The 4,542-nt window shown below is 43.4% G+C and overlaps 1 protein-coding gene across 4 annotated transcripts in view; it reads left to right on the top strand.

Moving 5' to 3' along the window:
- The first annotated feature begins 170 nt into the window (after positions 1-170).
- The window catches only part of LGI1 (leucine rich glioma inactivated 1), a 30,676-nt gene continuing 26,304 nt past the window's right edge, over positions 171-4,542 (top strand). Inside the window, exons 1-2 of one of the 4 annotated variants that reach the window (XM_034062231.1) lie at positions 207-271; positions 1,502-1,597. The gene's annotated coding sequence lies outside the window, so the exon portion shown is untranslated. Of the gene's footprint in view, positions 1,598-4,542 lie in introns of all 4 variants that reach the window. The other 3 variants (XM_031044657.2, XM_034062230.1, XM_005144042.3) reach the window with 3 other exon arrangements.

The following is a 4,542-nucleotide window of genomic DNA, read 5'->3' as shown; positions in this document are numbered from 1 at the left end:
GGGCCCCTCCCGGAAACTGGGCACAGAGGCGGAGCACGGCCGCTGCGCCGGCTGCCTCCCTCTGCCGCTGGCGGGCGGCGCGGCACAGGGCCGCGGGCAGCCGGCGGAGCGCGGCGGGGCGACGGCGGGCGGGGGAGGGCGAGCTGCGACGGCAGGGCAGGGGAGGGGAGGGGAGGGGAAAGCCGCTCATTATGTTTAGGGGCGAGGGGAGTCTCCCTGCCGGGGAACCCGGTGTGCGGCGCCGGCTGCGGCGGTCTCCGCCTCTGGGAAGGTAGGACCTGGCCGTAGTGGCTCCTAGGGAGGCTTTAGCGAGCCCCTCTCCATCCCGTTCTGCTTCGCCCCTTCATCACGCCCAGGGCTTTTGGGCTGGGGAGTCTCCCTGGAGGAGCTGAGCTGCGGGGGATGACGGCTGAGAGCTGGCTGCGGGCACCAGGGCGGCGGGGCCCCGCGGAAAGGGTCCTTCTGGGGAGGGGGCGCGCAGGAGGGGTCCCTCTGGAGGAGGCCTCTCGGGAAAGAGAGGGCCCTGCGTGGGTGCTCCTCGGTGGCAGAAGCTGCCAGACGTCCCTCGGGGCCGGGCTTCGTGCAGTAGGTGTGTGCGCTGCCTTCTGCGCGGCACAGACCTCCTGCACGGCCGCAGTAGCGTCTTGGCAGCCTCGGCAAGGTAATATATACCATTGGTTTCCACGTTTTAGCGGTTTCTCTTCTCAGTTGCATCTCTCAGTTAGAAGAGGGAAAGGCAGTAACCCAGTTCCTCTATGGAGGACCAATGGCAACTGGGTGATAAGAGTTTGGGAGCTTGTGAGTTGCATCAGGGGAAGGAGCTTCATAAACTAAAACTGTTTTCTCATAAGCTAGCTGGGAAATGACAGTCTTCAGCATTAAGTCATCAAATACAGCAAGTAGCTGTCAAGGAGCTGATACTGTTTCCCATCAAAGATCCGGGCGCACAACACCTGAACCAGCATTTTGACTGCTTTAGTCCATCACAGATACTTTCTTCTGGACTGTATGACTTTCCAGCAGTGTTATTGACTCCTGGGGTCTTAAACCACTTAATACAGGGAAAATTTCAAAACTGAAATGCCACTAATGTAATACATAAGTTGTAAAATGTAGCACAGTATTTGACAGTGCTACACAGTAAGGGAATCGCATGCCTCAGTTGATACGTACCTCTTTACCTTGGGTACAGAATCTGTGTTAAAACCAAAAGTATTTTCTTTCTCCTGACCTAGTATTTGTGTCGCTTGTTATGTTATTATCACTGAAGGGATGTAAAGGTGATACTAGAGGTGTCCCATGGAAAGGAACGGAGTGGCAATATGCTTATCTGAGTATATGCAGTGTTCTGCTGAAGCCCTATGGAATGTGGCCTGTTTCCTCTAAGGAGCAGAGACAGTTGCAGAAATGGAATTATACTAATTAATAATTTAAATACCTCAAAATAAATAATGTATACCCACGAAACTGTAATAGCAGGCATATTTTTCTTCTCTTACAGAAATGACAGGCTGCTTTAGTGTGAATGAATCCTGACATGATTCTGGAAACTGGGCCAACATATCATTGATTATGCACTTTGAAGAAAAGTGGGAAGGTAGAGGAAAGATTTATAATTCCTGAACCTCTTGGCACTGTGCTATGGCCACAAAAGATTGCATATAGAAAAAATAAGTTTCTGGACAAAGAAAAATTCTCCAGTATGTTCAACTGTTGCAACTATTGTAGACGCTGAAGTTCTTTTATCAACAGCTCTTTTGAGAATAGCAACTAGATAATTTCATCTTACTATGTTATGCTTTTCTGATGTCTGACTGTTGCTTTCAGACATCACCTAACTGCTTTTTGTATGTGAGTGACAGTAAGCTATAGGTGGGGAAGTGGATCAGAAATGAATCCTTAGTAAACTAGTAGTTGAAATGGAATCTGTCCTTAACCCTTAGTGTATGTATTATAGTTTGATTCTGTAGGAGTATTTTGGTAGTTTAAAGCTAGCATCTGTAAGCTTTGACACCAAGAAAGATAATTCTCCCGTAGAAGTCCCACAGCACTGAAAGATATGGGGAAAAAGAAGAGTTGGGCATAACCCTTTGCAGGGTGTGCTATGGTTTTAAGTTGGATTTCAGTGATTGTACAGCCAAACCTTAGGAGCACAGTTTTCTATAACAAGTAAATCTATGTGTTGGCCGCCTCCAAAGAAAGTGTTCCTTTTCTTTAACTGACAGTGCTCATCTGAGTACTTCTGCTGAACTGCAGTTTTTCATTTCTGTCATTCTAGCTCTTCTGACTATCCTGATGTGTAACAATGGTAGTGCAAAAAAATGGTTGTGGATGGAGGGATAGGACAGGAGGGAAGGGGAAGGTGAGGAACAAGGGCAGCCCTTTCAGCAGCAGCACTCCATTAGATCAGCTTAGCAGTAGTGTGAAAAGATACTCTTAAATTACAGTAGCCTGAACTTCGTGGCCCACAAAGGAGGCAACATCACTGTAGTTCTTACTTTATTCCTGCTCTAAATCTATAAATGGGCTGAGTTTGGGACCTGGTGTATTCAGAATGCTTAAGTCAGACATGATGCTTTTATCAACATGTGTGTACCAAAAGAAGGTATTAAATCGTGGAGATGCAGAATTCAAAGAATCATATCTGATATACTTACTGAGCCATTCCTAGAATCTTCTAGTATAGGAGATTGCACAGCATAAATAGCCTAATCTATTAACTTCTTAAGTATACAGCTTTTTTTTCCCTAATAGCTATCTCCTTTGTTGCTACTGGAGATAATATCTTAATGCCCTACATTAATTGGTACAGAAAGAAAGAATTTATCCTCATTTGAATAACAAATCTTTAAATACTGGAAGACATATGTGCCCACAGCCCTTAGCTTTTTGAAGCTAAGGAAATGAAAGTACTTCAACCTGTCCATATTGGTTACATTTTTGAGAACTTTTATATGTTTTATTGCTCTCCTTCATGCTCAGAGTTCTTTCTGTATTTCTAATAAACACTAAACACAGCTGTTTAGTCCTTATAAGTATTTAGCTAGGAAGAAATACCTCAGCCTTAGACTAGGTTGGAAAAGACCTTTTAGATCATCAAGTCCAACCTTTCAGCAGGAGATTATTGCCTCCTAAGGTCTGGTAAAATTGCTTAAACTCAACAGCCTCTGATTGTTCAGTCAAAATTAGTTTGGTTAACCGATTAAAAAATTGGTCCAATTTTTAATGAAGCACATCAGGCAGCTTTGCCAGCAGGCCAGAAGAGGCAGCTACCAGTGGGGTGGAGAGTGAGGGCAAGGTGGTCACTGACAACCTTGTAAGACCTGTTTGCAGGGCAGATATATTTTTGTCATGTACATTTGAATTTGATTATGAGACAGTAATATGGAACCATAAAGAATGCTAGTAAAATTGAGGTTTATCTTTCCTCGTTCTCCATTAAGCTAGTTACTATGTTGAAAAATAAGGAAATTAGGCTAACATTATTTGATGCTGGCACCTTCCTATCTTCTACATGTCTATGAAGTAGATTGCCAAAACATTTATTTTCGTGTCTTCATAGAACGAACAGTCTCACAGCATCTGTCATGTTCCTGATTTTCCTCTCTCTCTCTCTGAAGCCCCCTAGTAATTTGTAGAAAATTGAGTAGATCTAAAAATGGACTTTCACATATGCCAGTAGCATCATGTTCAATAATTGTAGTTCTTCTTTTGGAGGTATCAGGGTAAAAATTTTGGGATGCAGTATGCCTCCCAACAAGCATCCAGAGCAAGGTTTACTCTTCTGTCAGGCAGCTGACTCCCAAGCCTAAGACTTGCTGACAGTCAGGAAAAAACAGTGGGTCTGTGCTGAGGGGCAGTGGCTCATGCTTCACTGGGACTGGTCACTCCAGATTGGTCGTTAAAGACTACCATCATTCTGCAATCATCTACAGGCTATGTAAAGAGAGCAGGCTGTTGCAATGCATGTATTTTGTCAAATTCAGTAGACTGTATTTTCCATGGTTTTTTGTCATACAAAGGGTATCAGATGTGGAGTTTAACTAGCCACTAGATGTCAATGTTGCTGTGCTAAAAGGCAAATACAGTTTTATTTGTTTGGCTGACAAAGTAATTTATTCAATAAAAGCACCTCTGGATTTAAAATCTCTTCCAGTATAGAGTCAGTTACAGAAAATATCGTAGACAGGCCTGTGTTATATCCATTATTTTGAGAGCAGCTGTGGTGGTTTATGCTGTTTTGAAGTTGCAATTACCATTTCAGTTTGTAATCATTGTTAGAAAAGTGCCTTTGAAAAAACAGCATCTGATTGTTCATTAGTTTCCTCCCTCATTCCAAAATCCCAGACCTTTGTATAAGTAACCGCAATCATTGTATTGCATTGTATTTGTTAATAAGATAGAATAGAGATAATAATATGATCTCTAATCCTGTTATAAGAGTATAGAATTTCCTAAATTTCAGTTATCAGTGGAAATTTTCCTCTTAATTATTCCTGTTTAACACCATTGGAGATCGGTGTCAGATGTACTGTGTGGGGA

This window comes from Melopsittacus undulatus, chromosome 4 (genome assembly GCF_012275295.1).
Source record: "Melopsittacus undulatus isolate bMelUnd1 chromosome 4, bMelUnd1.mat.Z, whole genome shotgun sequence".
NCBI lineage: Eukaryota > Metazoa > Chordata > Aves > Psittaciformes > Psittaculidae > Melopsittacus > Melopsittacus undulatus.
Note: the sequence above shows the minus strand (reverse complement) of the source record. Positions and strands in the feature narration are given on the sequence as shown.